We start from the raw sequence: 19,015 nt of genomic DNA, 5'->3' as shown, positions 1-19,015 counted from the left end.
TATATTCCTTCTACGTTGCCCAGAATTTGAGGTGAGGTTTTTTTTTTTTTAAACTGTTTGCTTATTTATTATGAGAGATTAGGCTTGTGGGTTGAGGTATCTATGGCTATGTATGTCTGGTGGTCTAAAAATTAGAAATATATTTGTCTGAAGAGTGCAAGGACAACTAAGGGATTAATGGTATCTATACTTAAAAAAAAAGGGAGTAATGATTTTTCTCCCACAGTCTCAATTTTCCCAGGATGAAAAGGAAATGACACCCACCAGGCAGTAAATACCCTAAGTAGGGCTTGTTCCTGATAATGGTTTTCTAGGTCATCTATGGCTTCCTCCTTGCTTTTGTCATCGAAGTGTATCTGAATGTCAGATGGTAGGGCTGAGGGAGGGTGGAAGTCAGATTATCATTTGATTGCTTTTATACCAATGCTCTAGAGTGTCTTCCCATTTGAATATGAATCTCAAATTTAAAATCCTAAGGTAAATATATCTTTTACTTATTCATTACCAGAGATTAGGCATGTGGGTTTAGATAATCTACCGCTGACTCTGTTGGCCCAAGGAAATTAATGACTTCCCAAATTAAGTCAGAGCAGTGGGGGATATATTAGATCAGTGGTTCCATGCTCTCTACGCATGGGGAATGCACTGGCAGCCCTCTGAAATGCAATACCCATCGCCATAACATGCCAATTTAGAATGTCATCTCTGGGGGCATGTCCTAGACACTATTTCCTACCGCATTCCCCAGTTTATTCAAAATTTCCCAAGACATTTCTTCAATTGTAAGAGAAATGTGTTGTCTTGCTTTAAACCACTGAATTAATACTGGGAAGAATGTTCCTTAATAGAGTTCTTCCTTCTGCTTTACATGTTTTCAGAGTATTTCCTTTTTATATCATTTGGAGGTTTTTGTTGTTGTTGTTGTTTTTAAATAGAGACTAGGACAGAATGACATTACATTCTATCCTTCGGTTCACTAATGAATCTGAGCATAAATGCTGTGTCCAACCCCACACTTTTTTTTTCTTTCATTTGTGTCAGCTGAGCAGAGATAAAATATATATCAGCTAGGAAGAGGAAAAACACGTAAATGCTGAACTTGCATTTGCTATAAGGAGAACCAATTACTTTCCTGTCTATTCTACACACATAAAGGTATCTGATGCTCAGGCAAGTTTCAAATTACAGGCACGGGCAGGTCTCACTTGTAAGACTTAATCACTGGTGGCAGTGTCATTTCTAGGTGATAAACGTGCTTTGTCAGTTGATTTTTTTTCCATAAGAGTGTCAAGATTGTCATTTACAGAATACTCACATTTCTCCAACTAACTCATGAAGCTATTATAATAATGTAAATAAAAATATTTCTATGCATTATCAAGCACTATGTGGGAGCCCGTTTTCAGGTTCCTTGTGGCTTTGCCCAGCAGGTCTGCATAGAGAGGATGATTAGGACCACGGATCTGAGTGCAGGTGCCTGAGATGGTTTGCACTTGGCTGTACTGGGGGGGGGGAGGTCTTTTGCTCCACCCCTTGGCATCTCTATAAATACCTTAGGACAGAGACAGTCAGGGCTCCCTGGAATAGGTTCCAGGCCCTCTTGGGGCTATCTTTTATTTTCTGTTTATCTCCATAATCTATATCCTTCTATCTAATATTTCCTGCTGCTCAAACTCAAGAAAACTCTGGGGAACTGTGGTGTTGATGGCTAAACACCCCACAGCACAATTACTTTTTTTTTCCTGAAGTAACTTTCTCTCAAGACTGCCTTATTTCCCCACATGCTTGGCAAATGACTTCCATTCCCTGAACATCTTTTTTTTTAAATAAATACTTTCATAGTTTTCTATATAAACCTTCTTACTATAAATTTGAGTCTGGAATGCTGCTCGTGTTGAAGGCTTGGACCTTATTATGGTAGTGTTCTCAGGTGACTGGATGATGCTCTAATCTAGTCAACAGATTGATCCATTGATCTATTTATATATGATCAAACTACTGGGAGGTGCAGAAACTGTAGTGAGGCCAACACAGAGAAAGTAGGGCAGTGTAGGCAGGCAGGCTAAAGGCCTAACTTGTCCCTGATCTATCTATCTCTCTCTCTCTCTCTCTCTCTCTCTCTCCCTCCCTCCCTCCCTCCCTCTCTCTGTGTGTGTGTGTCTGTCTCTGTCTCTGTCTCTGTCTCTCTCTGTCTCTGTCTCTCTCTCTCTCTCTTTCTCTCTCTCTCTCTCACACACACACACACACACACACACACACACACACATCTTCCCTCCTTTCTCCTTCATTATAAATTCCTTCAGGAGTTTTGTTTCAGGATTTCAAATAAAACACACTTCTTAATCTAAATTCCCATGCCCAAGAGTGCACACACAAACTCACACAAGCTCCTTTAGGAAGTAGAGACAAGGACCATCTCACCAGCAGATCTTTCCCCCATGTAAGAGTGTTTCTACATGGTTCTCTTTTAATTAAATGATGAGTATAATTACAAGACACTTTCCATTGGTGAACAATCAATTCTATGAAAAAATTACAAGATACTTTCAAAGCAAAAAATAAAAACTTGGGCTGAATCATGTTTGACAATGTGTTTATCAAGATATTGAATACACAGTATTTTCTCCATGTTCTTTAATAAATAAACAATGTAATTAACATAAATATATCACTGAATTGCAAATATATGTTTAAGCCTTTTGTGGAGATGTATAGAACTGATGTCAGGTAAAATGATACCCTCAATTTTTATAAAAATCTAGTGCACTTAAGTTTACCATGTCTAATTATCCACCTATAAATTTAGCATTTACTGATTTCTACAAATTGAGCATAAAAACTATGAATAAAGATAAAAATGACTGCTCGTGTGTATATTTTCTTATCTCATTTCCCTTGTACTAGAGCAAATATGATAAACACTATGATAAATAGATTTAATTAATTGAAAGTGAAGTTTTTCTTATATTAATAAAGTCAGCATAGTGTGTACAGTTCCCATATCATTATGTCATTCAAGGCTCTGGCTCCAAAAATCCTTAAGAATATGAACTGCTGTGTAACCAGGTCAGTGCTGAAAGGGAAAAGGTGCAAGCTGCTATTGCAATGTTGTAGTTGATAGAGTGCCATTGACTCAGGATGGACGGATAGAGCAGAATAATCATTTTCTCAATAGGCAATTTACGGAAATGGCAGAGATTGCTTGTCAGCTCACTGAGGAAAAAAAGGCTAATTGAAAAGTGGATCTTCAAAAGAAACATGGAAAAGGAAAAGGGATTTAATGAAAAATGTGTCTGTCATATACTCAAAGATCAATTGCAGATGGGAGATCTGAGAACTATGAAAACACAAAGGTCTGATTAGATAATCCTTGAAAATTTTTGAACAAGGTGTAAAAAGATGATTTTGAAGAAAATGTCAATACATATATTGACAATGTAAAAAATATGAGTTATCAGAAAATATAGTGACTAATTATTCTTGGATTATGAATTGTGAAGTTTTAAAAATGCTGCTTTCCTCTAAATATAAAATGATTAATTTGCTCTAAAGTTGTTTATTTAAAATGTAAATTTGTGAGATCAATTTCATTCTAAGTTCCTGTCTACATTCTCAGTGTCCAGTACTGCCACTGACACTGAAAACATGCTAGATGTTTACTATTGCAGGGCAACTTCAGATGATGAGATTTTATGTTTGAGATAATTCACCTGTAACTCATAGCAATCATAAAACAAATTTATTAAATTCATTTAATTGAGAAAATAGCTACCATTCAAATGAGCAAGGACTATTCAATAAAATACATAATTAGATTACGGAAATGTATTTTTAATTAAATCACCAAAGGATGTAATAGTAAGACTTAGTGGAAGAATATAGCCTGTTTATGATTGATAAATCTCAAACTTGTTTCAGATTAACTTACAATTCAAACCTACTCACTAAAAATAGAAGATGCACAAATCATAATATTTACATCTATATTTTATTGAGTTTTTTAAACACTAATTTTCTATGAAACACTCAAAGAGAATGAATTGAAAATTTAAATTCTGTTACTTGGATAATGACTAAATGATGTATATATTAAACATTTTAAATTGATATATTTGTATAAAATTAAAAATCTCATGTAATGTGTGAAACACACCACTTTGTAAATGTCCACTTTCTTCTAAATGCTACAAACAATAGAATTTTAGTTTACTTACAATGAAATAAGAATATGTTTTTTTCTTTTAGTTTTAGTACCTTAACATAGCAATTTAATGATGAGAAACTTGTTACTACATTTAATTAATAAACATAAGTTAATTCAAATAAGGATGCTCAGATATTTGGTGCCTTGTATTTTGATTTCAGATCCAGAATGAATCATACTGGGTAACAGTTAGAAGCCTCTGTGATCTTAACTGGCCTTGAATTATCTTTCACAGATGGTCAGGTTGTTAAGCAGATGGAAATTTCCTTGACCTTTAAAATCTTTGTTTTTCTCTTCATAATTACCTATGGCTTAAAATGGATCAAGATCTGCATTTTATATAATTGACTTTTATATTTCTAACCTATGTCCACTGTGCAATATTACTTGTATGATGAAGATACATAGTTATAAATCAAAGAGTTTTATAAAATGAAATTTCTATTGCACAAGGAATTTTGCATTAGTTCAGCTTTCAATTGAAGATGTTCATTTCCTAGAATAACATGTGAATGGACAAGATGCTTTTTTCTTATCAAATTAGACTTTGCATTTTTCTAGAACATGGTGTGAAAGTTTCTAAGGGTACTATTGCAGAACTAAAATGTTTATCTGTCATAATGAAGCAGAGGTTTGTGAATATTTTGATCTGACTGTTGAAAATAAGCACTGTGTTCCCCAGCCTGAGTTCTTCTTGGGATCCTGTGGAATTAACTGGAACAGGTCGGCATGTTGTGCTGATAGACTAGCCATTGTACAGTGTTCACTGATTAATTTCATTCAAGTCCAGGAAATATATACCAAAATATTTTTTTTTGGCGGGGGGGTTCGAGACAGGGTTTCTCTGTGTAGCTTTGCGCCTTTCCTGGAACTCACTTGGTAGCCCAGACTTGCCTCGAACTCACAGAGATCTGCCTGGCTCTGCCTCCGGAGTGATGGGATTAAAGGCATGTGCCACCACCGCCTGGCTCCCACCAAAATATGTTGTTGTTAATTTGATAATCTTGATCAACAGTGATGTTCAAAACTTTCTCTTATGTCGTAGAGTGTGCTACTCTCTTCAAACTTATCTTAGAAAATAGCATAAACTGTGTATTTATACACAATGTAAATTTAATTTTTATGGCTTAGGAAGTTGGGAAGTCAATGATCAAAGCACTAGCAGACTGATAATGATAACTCACTTCCTGGTTCTTTAGAGTACTTCTTTCTCTGTTGTCACAAGGTAAGGAAAGAACTGGTCTCTTCATCCAATTACTAGAGTATCATTTGAATAATGAGTGGTCAACCTTCATGATGTAGCCACTCAATACCACACCCTTCACTCTAGAGTCTAAATTTCACACCTAAAATTCCTACAAAGACAACATTTATAACAGACTAGAATTACAAGAAAAGGATTATGAGAATCATTTATATCTTTATTAAGAAACTAGTAAGACAGCAAATGCCTCCTGATTTAAGCACAAACATCTCACAGATATACAAATGTCTCTGTTACACAGATGCCTAATTCATTTTTTAAGTAATAGTGACTCTACAATTCCCATAGTGTTCCCATAGGCTAAAAATGGTCCATCACATACTAAGTTATGGTGAATATAGGGAATGATGCAATACAAGCCAGATAGAGCATTACCAGTACACATGAAACAATTCATTTAGATTGCATTTCATACTTGCACTGTTTACTTATATAATCTAATTTTAGATTTCATATAAACAATATGTCATTTGGTTTGTGATGCCATCTCTCCCAGTACTTCTTTTTTCTTTTCATTTTTGTTTATAAGAAATTTTCTACTCACTCCACATACCACCCACAGATACTACCCCCAGAAAAACAATGACAGCATGAAATTTCCAGGCAAATGGATGGAACTAGAAAAAATCATCCTGAGTGAGGTAACCCAAACCCATAAGGACAAACTTGGTATGTACTCACTCATAAGTAGATTCTAGATATAAAGTTAAGATCAGACTGCAACCCACAGAACCATGGAGGCTATATATAGCATGGGGGACCCTAGGATGACTATGGCTTATAATATGTTTTGGTTTTACTCAATTACTGAGCAAGCTTGAATGAAACATTTCACTGTTAAGATAAGAATTTATAATGTATCAAGCTGATAATACAAAAATAAATAAATAAAAAAAATAAAATATAAATAAAAGAAACATTTGAACTATTAAAAAACCAAACAAACATATTTTACTAAAGTAAAAAGAAGGAACTAGGGACTCATCATTCCTCTCCACATTTTATTCTTTCCCTTGTTTTATATATTATAATTTTTTATCAGTGGATTCTGCTGGAGTATCTGCTCCAGTAAGCACTGGAGGGCTCCTGTTGCAAATCACCCTCTGGAGCAATGGAAGGATCTTTCTACTGGCACTTGGAGGAGACCTGATCTGGTGTTGGTGTGGGCTCGGGTTTCTGCTTATGTCTTTCCTCAGGACAATGAGGTTCTTCTTTTGGTTCCTGAGTGCTGTGTGCACCCTGTGGCTGCTGCTGAAGCCCAACATGGCAGAGACCTATTGGGCCTTCGCGAAAAACTCTCCCCTTCTGATGCCAATGGGATTGAGAGCCCAATATGGCCAGCTTTGGCAAGCATTAACGTAAGTCTAGGAACTGTAGCATGTGGTTGGATTCTTCAGAAAGTAATGTATGGTAACTGCTTTTTCAAGTATGTTTGAGAATGTGTCACCCAGACACCTTGGAGATTAAGGATAACCCTGAAGGTCATTGACCTCCATTTGTTAACAGTAGCATGCCAGCTAAGCCTTTTCATTTTCAAAATCCTCTTCAAGCTGGTGTAACACCTACTTTTCAGGAGTGGCTCTGTACAACATGTATTGACCTCCTGAAATTCAGTTAGCCCCCTTTGAAGATATCTTACAATTTATGAGCCTAAATGTAGCCATTATAAGACCATTAGTTATGCTCCTTGTGAGCTGCCTGTTTTTTCTTTATGGTTCTTAGTTGTTCTTTTGCAGAGCTACCAGCTTAAGTCATGCTGTGATCAAGAAAAATGGGCCTTGGTGGTTCATGTTGCTGGAGTTGTATCCATGCCAGTGGATGCTCACACATTCCAGAAGAGAATTTGACATCGCTGCTGCCATTGTTGCTGTTATAGCAGTGGCGGCCACCGCTGCTACTGTTTCTGGGATTACCATTTCATTATTGCTTACTACAGCTAGCACAGTGGAGACTCTGGCAGCCAAAGTAGCTACCATAGTTAGTTAATCTGTCATTTTATTGGGCATGATAAATTTAATTCAATAGTTATATACATTTCAATTGGCTTTGAAAATTATAAATGTATAAACTCAACTTCCATTTGCTTTTGGGATACCTCTTACAAGGACTGCAATTTGCAGTAAGGCTCATTAAGGAAGGGAATGGCTCAGTTGCCTTTAGCCTATTGGCTATGGGTGGGTTAGGACTTCTGTTGGTCTTTTATGTGTTGAACACACAGATTGCAAGCCCAGCGCCACTTTGAGATCTTTGGCAGCAATTAACTCTGCAGCTCACACACAACTGAGCCTGTATGATAATGAGCATTCAAAGATGGGTAATTCCTGGGGGGCGCTCACCAACCTAAGACAGAGCGCCTATATGGCCTGGGCAGGGGTCTCCATGATGGGTAAAGTGATCTGCTGTCGCCCCATGCAACCTAAGTCAGAAGCTCATTTATTAGTAAAAGGTGGACCTGTAGGGTCCTGGCCCCCATTTTGGGTAACTGATGCCTTGCTTATTGACCTTGACCTTTATGTCCTCCCTATGCTGATTCCCTGCCAGGTTCCACCCTCCTGAATGTTTAAGGGAAGTTCCTTGTCTGTATATCCTGCATAATGGGTGTTAACAGCTTAGATGCAAGATTATAAAACATCGTGGGTAGCAAACTTCTGCCTTCTGGGGTTCTCCCATTGTGTTGTAAGCCTGTATTAAGACCTCCTCCCTCCTTCAATAAATGGCATTCGGCATTAAAAAAAAAAAAGGTAGAAAGAAATTTTCTACTCACTCCACATACCACCCACAGATACCCCCTCCCCCTCCTCCCAGCCCCCAGCCCTCTCTCCCAAGCCACCCAACATTCCCACTTCCCCCAAATCAAGGTCTCCCATGGGGAGTCAGCAGAGCCCAGTACACTGAGCCTCGGCAGGTGCAAGCCCCTTCCCACTGCACCAAGGCTGTGCCAGGCATCATACCACAGGCACTGGATTCCCAGAAGCCTGCCCATAGACCAGGGACAGATCCTGATCCTCCTACCTGGGTGCCCCCCAAACAGTTCGAGCCAAAAAACCATCTTCTGTATCCAGAGGGACTAGTACAGTCCCATGGGGGCTCCATAACCACCAGTCCACAGTTCATGCGTTTCCACTATTGTGGCTGGTCATATCTGCATGTCCTCCAATCATGATCTTGATGTCCCTCACCTGCAGAATCCCTCCTCTCTCCCATCAGTTGGATTCCCAGAACTCAGCCTGGTGCCTGGCCGTGGATCTCTGCATTTGCCTCTATCAATTACTGTACAAAGGCTCTATGATGACAGCTAGGTTATTTGCCAGACCGGTCACCAGGGTAGACCAGTCCAGGCACCCTCTGGACCACTGCCAGCAGACCAAGGCAGGATCATCCTTATGGATTCCTGAGAGCCTCCCCAGCACCCTGCCTCTTCCTATTCCTATGATGTCCTCATCCATCATGGTATCTTCCTCCCTGTCCTCCCACTCTATCCCTGTTCCACCTTGACCCTCCCATTTCCCTATGTTCTCATCCCCACTCCTCACCCTCTGCTACCCCCTCACACTGAGTCTGCTCATATAGATCTCATCCACTTCTCCTTCACAGGGCCATCCATGTGTCCCTCCTAGGGTCTTTCCCTGTTAGCTAGCCTCTCTGGAGTTGTGGGTTGCAGTGTGGCCATCCTTTCCCTCAATCTAGTATCCACTTATGAGTGAGTACATACTATGTTTGTCCTTCTGAGTCTGGGTTACCTCACTCAAGATGATATTTTCTAGTTCCATCCATTTGCCTGCAAATTTCATGTTATCATTGTTTTATACTGCTGAGTAGCACTCCATTGTGTATATGTGTCACATTTTCTTTATCCATTCTTCAGTTGAGGAGCACCTAGGTTGTTTCCAGGTTCTTGCTATTATGAATAATACTGATATGAACATAGTTGACCATGTGTCCTTGTAAGATTGAGCATTCCTTGGATATATGCCCAAGAGTGGTATAGCTTGGTCTTGAGGAAGACAAAATGACAGCCTACAGAATGGGAAAAGATCTTCACCAACCCCACATCTGACAGAGGGCTGATCTCTAAAATATATAAAGAACTCAAAAAGCTAGACTTCAAAATACTGAACAATCCAATTCACAAATGGACTAAGAGCTTAACAGAGAATTCTCAACAGAAGCTCAAATGGCTGAAAGACATTTAAGGGATTGCTCAACATCCCTAATCATCAGGGAAATACAAATCAAAACAACTCTTAGATACCATCTTACACCTGTCAGAATGGCTAAGATCAAAAACACTGAAGACAGATTATGTTGGAGAGGATGTAGATCAAGGGGAACACTTCTCCACTGTTGGTGGGAATGCACACGTGTACACCAAGTACTTCTTGAAACCAACAGCTTCCATTTTTACTGCTGAGTACTCCATTGTGTATATGTGCAACATTTTCTTTATCCATTCTTCAGTTGAGGGGCAGTGGTAGAATCTAGTTTCTGCCATGACTCCCCCCCTTCTCTCATATATACATTTGCATGAATCTTCACCATAGACTAACCAGTAGGTAATAACTGAAACATATTTTCTTCTGTACTGTTATTAACAATACTTTATAAGTCTAAATATATTGGAACTTCATAGGCCATTCTGTCACTGTTCATCTATCCATCTATCTGTCTGTCATCTATCTATCTATCTATCTATCTATCTATCTATCTATCTATCTATCTATCTATCTATCTATCAGTCTGTCTGTCTGTCTATCTATCTATCTAGTCTATCAATCAACTACCTATCATCTATCTATAAGCTATATCCTCAGGTATACATACAAATTTGGATTTTTTTTAGTTCTTTATGTATTCATGTTTTTCTTGACAGGCTTATGTAGCACAGGAAGGCCTTGAACTGGCTATGTATGTGAGGCAAAACTTGAACTTCTAATGCTCCTACTTCTATTTACTGTGTGTAGAGATTACAGGGATGTGCCAAAATATCTGTTTTATGACAGTGGGAACTGAACCAAAGATTTTATGTTTGCTGTACAAGCATGATACCAACAGAGTTATAGCCTCAACCTTTGTATAATCTTCAAAATATATCATATTTATTAAGAAGGTATAGTAAAGAATAATTATAAGTATGTTCATTCTTAGCATATGTATTCTAAATCATCATATGTTTGTTCACTCACTCTCATTATTTTCTTTTGTTCATTTACTATAATACTGTATTCCACAAAAGTGCATGTTTTGGCACATGATATAGACTTCAAACTCACCTTTTAAAACGTGCTCTCTACTCATTTATTTGTATGGCTTTGAAAGCTAGCATATGACAATGACTTCCAAATTAAGATAAAATAAATTACATTCAATTATATGTGTATATTTTTCTAAAAATTTCTTCCTTAGCATAAGCATCAAAATGCCTAATCAATATGCCTATTTTACTCCTTCAGAAATGCAAAAATCTTTTATCCAGAAGTTAACTCCCCTTAACCCTGTTATAATATAAATTCTCATTCAAAATGATAAAACAATATCCCAATCTCCTTAACATCAATCAAAATGATGGTTTGTCCCCTTCTCTCATTTCAAATGCAAATAATCATAGAGTGATTTTTCTCAAAGCCTCTTAGGCCCAATTTTATTTTAAATTAAACCTATCCCACTCAAGGTCCATGGCAACTATATTTGACCTGAAAGTCGCATTCCCTTTGCCTGATTCCAATACCAACTTCTCTGCAGGCTGACCAAAGTCACTTACTGAATTGTGTATTTTCTGCAACAAATTTCCTAACTCCTGATTTAAATTGAAATGTCTGCGAAATCCCTCCTAGTCTGTCTGCACAGTCCTCCTTCACCAGCCTCCTTTATCAAAAACCTGTCTTCGTTCCTCTCATTTGTGATTTCCATTGGGACTTGTCATCTTTCCTGTGTTTCACAACAGCAGACCGTGCCTCTAAGTCTCTGTCATTGTCACGTTCCTATCACGAAAAGCTGTGACTCAAAAACTGTGACTGTCTACCTGTTCTTTCACGTTTAGTTAACTCTTTTTCCAGCTGATATTTCATTTTACTCCTTTATCTGAGATTAAGAGATTAACTCATTTGGATCATTGCTTATTTGGGTATTGTATTTTTTCCTACCAGAGAATCCTTCCATAGATACCAGGGATTTTACCACTCAGAATATTATTTCATTTCTTCAGCATCCTTGTTAATGTTATAAAAAAATTATGCCCTTGAAAATATTTATTTTTATGAATGGAAAATAAGCCAATATTTCTCAGTATTTAAAAATCATCATTCATTTATTTCACAGAGGAATGTTTTAACTTAAGAGTTATCTGAATATCTTTTGACATTGCTTATTTATTAAATTTTTATCTTCATGTTATATCAAAACTGTTATTTCAATATAGTATTTGCACAAAAATAATTTTTGTATTTATGAGACTAATGCTTGATTTGTATCTTATTATGTAAACATTTTAACAATAAAATTATGAGAACAATATTTATTGATAATTGTCTTTTATTTATTATTTTCTGTGTATGCATCCAGAATGATTTTTCTTTATTTCAAGTGACTTTTGTCACAGTGAGTAAATCAGGCTAAAAGAAAATTTATCATTACAAACAGATTACAGAATCTTCACAAAAGTTATAAAATGTAAATTTATTTATGTAATTGTAATAAGCTACTTTATTAATTTGCCCTATGCTGTTTATACATAAAAATAAGACAAAGATATAAATATACTATCTCTTAAAAAACAAAAAGCTGTGTTTTTTGTTTAGTTTATATTTATTGTGTTTAGTGTGACTATACCATTTTTATCTATTTGTACTTTCATATCTGAATCCCCTAAAATGAGGGCTGTGAAAATAGTATTAATTATGAGGGTTTTTTTTATATGACTAGAGGCTTCTTCTTATTCATTCGTCATCAAATTGTTTAGATAAAGCTTGCATGAAATAAAATAAAATGAAATACTATATATAGGATAATACTGTATTTAGATGTGAAAAAATATATTTTTTGAAAAAAATATACTTACCAAATCTTTCAAGTGTGACTCTGTAAAAGTGTACTTAAGCTTTTTGTTTAGCAAAACTGTGGCCACACACATTATAACATCCTATTGAGAAATTCTGATTTACTGAATATGATCATCTACTCTTACTAGATATGAAGCTAAGACTCCACTTGTAATTATCTGTTACAGTTAGTTCATCTTCAATTCATCTACTATTATATATGTAGTACAGTCTGCACAAATAGCTAAATAGGTTCTACAGGAATGGGGTCTAGACATTCTTCTGCTTAGTAGTCTTTAAAGCCATGTGTTATATAAAATACACAGTTATATATTTAGAAAATCTGTTTAATTGTGGTACATAAGACAGACTATGGAAAAAGTATGCCTGAATAAACTAATAAAACTAAAATATATTCATGTTACTAACTCGCCATTTTGCTTGTTTTATTTTTAACCCATTAAGTTTTATATTGCAATTAAAAAAATAAGTTTATTGTCTTGGCCATGGTTTTCATATCAAAAAATCTTAAGATAGGTGAAAGCCAACTGAACCATCTGTTATGGAAACTGAACAAGGGTGGATAATCCCTTCTCTTTGGCAACACAAAACCTGAACCCATTGGTCATGCCTTCCTTCCCTCCCAATATCGAGACATTAAACCTTGAGTAAATGAAGCAAAAACATCACAACATTTAGAGAGTTTGGATAACAGAATCAACAATAAGGGGTATAATGTCCAATTCAGCCAGACACAAGCACCTATTTAGGCATGGCTCCAACTGGAAAAGGCAGTGGACATCTTGATAGCTAGCAAGGATGCTATAAGGTGCTAGTCTTGGCATTTCTGCACCTATATTTTTATTTAATATTTCTCATGCTACATTTTCAGCAGTATTTGTCAGTTTTAAAGACAATACATTTCACTTTTAACTAAGATAACAAGGATAATAACAATACCCACAAGTAGTATTATGACGACTTTAGAATTATATCAGAATAATAGTAATGGAACTAGAAAATGTAAAACTCTAATTGATTTTAATTGGTAAAAATCTGGCACTCCTTGATAGTCAGTTTGGAAGAAATCACAGATATCAACTGAAATAATATTCTCATTGTGGTCATTCCTTTGAGATCAATAACTTCCAAGTCATTGTAGCCCATGAAATCTTAGGCATGGAAAACACTAGAAGATATTTTAACAATTAGTTTTCCCCATGCTATTTCTAATGCAGTACTACAGAATAGCTAAAGGGCTACTTGACACACACACAAAAAGTAAAAGAAAATAAAGAAAAGAAATTTGTTTTGGTTCATGTCTCTATGGTTAAGGGCTGGCAACTTGTGATGTTATTCTTGATGGTTTCTCAAGGCAGTATAGGACAGTAAAGGAAAACAAAGCATCTGAGGGAATTAAAAAACCAGAAGCAAAGAAAAAACCCCACTGATTTCAATATCCCATCCATTCCAAAGGTATCACAGTACTCCTTCATGTCATTAAAACATTAACTGTAGCAAACTAATGTAACAGGTGTTCTCAAACTGCTAGTCCTGAAATCATAACACAGAGTCTTAGTATTAGTTATGATTGCTCAGCCTTATCTTATGCTTGTCCTACTACCTCTTATAACTTAATTTAACCTGCGTCTCTTCATCTAAATTTTTACCTTTCATTCTGTATGTCCTACTTTCATGCTTCCTCCCTATCTGTCTGTCTGGTAACTGCCTGTTTGGCCCCTGGCACCTCCCTTTCTTTCTCCTTCATTCTCTCTTTCCTCCCTAGCCTAGATTCCTCCTCCTACTGTGGTACGTTATTTTCTTTGTGTTCCGACAAATAAATCTTGCTTGGATAGCAGAGGGCAGAGCTAGTCTCTAGTTAACCATAAAGGCCAGGCAGTGGTGGCACACACCTTTAATCCCAGCACTTGAAAGGAGGAAGCAGGAAGATCAGGAGTTCAATGCTACCCTAGACTACATGAGATCAAATCAGTCTAAAGGAGGAACAGAGCCAAGAACCTTTGATCCCAGTACTCGTGATTTCATGCACTTGATCCCAGATCCCAGCACTTGGGAGGCTAGTGCCTTTAATAGAAGCACAACCAAAAGGTAGAGACAGGAATACAAGACAGGTGGAGACAGAATGTTGGTCCTGTTTAGTCTGAGGAGTTGTAGAGATAGGATCCCTCATTCAGTCTGAGGATTCATACAGACAGGATCCGCCTTTTGGACTGAGATTTTGTAGACATAAATCTCTAGTGGCTTACTGCTCTGCTTTTCTGATCCCCAGGAAAGCTTTATTTGTCAGAATACAAACAAAGTATCATACAACATCCTACTTATTCTCTCTGCCTGCCAACCCTGCCTATCCCTTCTTCTGCCATGGTGTTATCTGTCCAGCTTTAGATTAGACCAATCAGGTGCCTTAGACAGGCAAGGTAAAACAGCAACACATTTTTACATAATTAACCAAATATAGCGAAAACAAATGCAACACATATTTACACAGTTAAATTAATATTCTACAACATAAACAAGTGTAACACATCTTCACGTAGTTAAAGTTATATCACACAATTAAACTACTAAACCCATTTATGAGGAAAAGGAAAAATTAATCAAATTTAAGGGTTGTGCTTGGTGGTTTGGTGTGTCAACTTGACACAAGCTGTAGCGTCATCAGAGGAAGGAGTCTCAGCTGGAAACATGCCTCCTTGAGACACAGATGTAAGGCATTTGCTCATTTAGTGATCAATGGGGGAGGGCCCAGCCCACAGTGGGTGGTGCCATCCCTAAGCTGCTGGTCCTGGGTTCTATAAGAAGGTAGACTAAGAAAGGAAGGGGAAGCCAGCCAGTACGCAGCTCCCCTCCATGGCCTTTGTATCAACTCCTGTATCTGGCATCATGCTCTGTTTGAGTTCCTGCCCTGACTTCCTTCAGTGATGAACAGCAATACTGAAGTATAAGCCAAATCAACCTTTTCCTCCCCAACTTGCTTTTTGGTCATGGTGTTTCATCACAACAACAGAAATCCTAACTAAGCCAAACTGGAACCAGTGAACTGGCGTATTGGTGTGACAGACCTGACCATGCTTTGGGGAGGATTGTAGAGGACATTTGAATCTTAGACTAGAAGAGTCATTGAGTGTTGCGAGACCTCAGTGAGATGTTCTGTGGGAATGTTGAAGAGAAGAATATTGAGAGAAGTGCAGAAGATGGACACCTGGCTTGTGAAATTTCAGAGGGAAGTTTAAAGATTCTACCAGGACCATTTGTTTTTTCAAATTAAGATCCTGTGGTTCTGGTTAGCTGTAGCTGAAGAATCAGCTGTGATCAACAAGGCAGCAGAACTACTGAAGTGAAACCTTTATGTCACTGGAAAAATTGATGCCAGTCAGCTGGAGCTAAAAAATTAGGAGTGATTAAGAAGAGATCAGCACCACTGAGGTAAATCATCTGGGAAATATTTCCTGAGGACACGTAAAAGCTGTATTCTGGAAGCAACCAAGGTTGTACCTCATGCTTGTGGTTGTGCTTGGTAATTTGTGAGCATCACCGAAGTGGTACTGACTTTGAAAGTGTGAAGGGGTCATGGGGAGCAGCTGAGGCTTAGCGCCATGAAGAGAGTGTATGAGAAGCTATCTGTGAAAGTGCAGCTCAGTTGCAGCAGAAGACCCCAGAGTCTTGGAGATACCAGGACCATGGGAAGACCACCAAGCAGCAGCAGCAGCAGCATCAGTGGAGTGGAACCAGCTGGATCCTAGAAGATAAGCTGCGTATACTGCAGAAGGCAGAGCCAGAAAAGTGACCCCAGCCTTTTGGAGGAGTCTGGAAGATAGTGAATGTATCCCAGATGTTGGATAGCTTGGGATTTTGTTTTGCTTTGATTTGATTGTGACTGTGCCCTTATGTTTTCCCTCTTGAAGTAAGAAAGCATTTTATTGGAGCCCACAGTAGAGAGAAACTGGATTTTAAAAGGCTTGGGATTTTTAAAGACACTAGGTATTTCAAAGAAACTGAAAATTTAATGTATTTGAATTTGTAAAGACTGTGGGACTTTTAAAGTAATTTAGGATCAGGGCAATAATCAAGAATGGAAGGGTTGTGGCTTAATAGTGATGTGTTTGTGTGTCAAGTTGACAAGAGTTCAATTGTACTGAGTGGTTTTGTGCGTCAACTTGACACAAGCTAGAGTCATCAGAGGAAGGAGACTCAGCTAAGGAAATGTCTTGATGATATCCAGCTGTAAAGCATTTTCTCAATTTGTGATCAGTGAGAGAGGGCCCAGCACACAGTGGGTGGTGCCATCCCTGGGCTGCTGGTCCTCGGTTCTATAAGAAGTTGGATTAAGCAAGCCATAAGGAGCAAGCCTCTAAGCAGCACCATCCCCATGGCCTCTACATCAACTCCTGCCTCCAGGATCCTGCCCTGTTTGAGTTCATGTCCTGACTTCCTTCAGTGATGAGCAGCAATGTGGAAAGTGTAAGTCAAATGAACCCTTTCATCCCCAACTTACTTTTTGGTCATGGTGTTTTGTCACAGCCATAGAAACCTAAACTTAACTAAGACAAGGTCATGTCTAATCTCATCTCTAGTTGTTCGTTTTCGTTACTTTTGAGAGGTACCCTATGTTTTCCATCCTGTGATGTATGATATTTTGTTTGTGTTCTGACCAATAAAGCTTGCCTTGAGATCAGAGGGCAGAGCTAGCCACTAATTAATCATAGAGGTGGTGGTGGTAGTGCACACCTTTGATCCCAGTACTTGAGAGGCTCACACTTTAAATCCCTGCAGTGGGGAGGTGGAGACAGGAATATAAGGTGGGTAGAGGTAAAATCTCGGCCTCTATATGGTCAGAGGATCCAGAGAGGTAAGAAGCCGCTAGTGGCTGATCCTTTGCTTCTTTGATCTTTCAGTTCTTTCACCAGTATCTGATTCCTGGTTTTATTTCATATGACAAATTAGGATCACCCTTTAAGGCTGTGCCTCAGTTAGGGGATTATGTGATCCTTCTGCCTCAGCTTCACAAGCAGCTAGGACTGTACAAATGCACCACTGAGTCTAATTCCACCTCTTGAGGTTTCAAAATGGTAATTAAATTATAACACAAGATTGGGAAGCAACAAAACATACCCACACTATTTCCCAACTGGGGCATGATTTGGAAGTGTTCAACAGTCTTAATCCATGGTGTCTCTGGTTGGTTTCTCTTTCCTGAGACAAATTAATGCTGGGATACTGAAGATGTGATATGATACAACAAAATGGGATTTTATAAACCAATAGGTAGAGAACACATTATGAAATTAATCAGGCTAACACACTTTTGATCCCTGAATTGTTTATAGCATTCTGCTATAAGTACTGACACATTGATACTCTATTAAGCAGATCTGTGAGTCTACTTTATGAAAGGCATCTGAAGAATCATGGTTAAAAATATAAGACACTTTAGTGGCATTACTTGCTTATGTACTTGGGAGATAAAAATTATACACCCTAAAATTCTGTGAGCCTCAACAATAAAGTCTGAAATGATTTTTCAGTTAGTAAACTAAATTAAAACATGGTGCCATGCTTTACACTCTCAAAGCCTTATCTGGAAAATAAGGAGAAAAAGAATAATTAGGAACCAGAGACACAGGTATACCCTTATATTGCTAAGAGAGCAGGTAAGCTGCTGTATCTCTTCCTGCTTACAACAGAACTCACCTGGGTATGGCAAAGTCACTACCTGGAGGGATCAGGGAATTCCTTCAGAGGAAGCCAAATTCCAAGGAGCTTTGGGTATTATTTGGCTGGTTATATATCAGCTGTCCTCTGTTATGAAAATCGTGTGTGCCTTCATAGTTTTCCTAATTGATTTTTTCCTAAGAAGGGCTAACTGTGGACTGATCACTCTCTGGACATACACATTCCAGGTGTTTGCAGAAAAGCCTCAGGAAAGGCTTCCTTCCCTCATCTCATCTGTTTCTCCCCTTTGAACATTGGAATCAGATATCTCCCTTAGCCACTTTCAAGGACTAACAGAAGTGACAGTCCACATGCTAGTCTCCTGATTTAAGGTAACTTCCACAAGGAGACACCGCCTAGGTCAAGTGGACCTTAAGTAATAACTTTACACAATGTAACTCGGACCCTCCTTTCTTACAGCCTTACTAATTTTATAGACCCCTAACTTCTTACCTAACCACTTCTCAGAATGTAGACTGAGCACATAGATCCCCTGTTTCATATGCTAACCAGTCATTAGCCATTAGCACTCAGTTGACCTCCTCTTTTACCACTTCCATTTTGGATTGTAAAAGAAAGCCTGACAATCACTGCCTGAGGAAACTCTTACCTGCCTTTATGACCTTGCAGGAATTCATGCCTGGTGACCTGGCTGGAGAGTAGGATTGTGATCGTTTGGGTATATAACTATAATCCTAGAGACTGAATGAGGAATTAAAGTGAATGGGAATTAAAATGAATGGACTAAAGAGCTCGGTGTGCTGAGATTCTATTTTGCTG

This window comes from Peromyscus maniculatus, chromosome 15, assembly GCF_049852395.1.
Source record: "Peromyscus maniculatus bairdii isolate BWxNUB_F1_BW_parent chromosome 15, HU_Pman_BW_mat_3.1, whole genome shotgun sequence".
In the NCBI taxonomy this organism is placed as follows: domain Eukaryota; kingdom Metazoa; phylum Chordata; class Mammalia; order Rodentia; family Cricetidae; genus Peromyscus; species Peromyscus maniculatus.
This window is presented reverse-complemented; position numbering follows the sequence as displayed.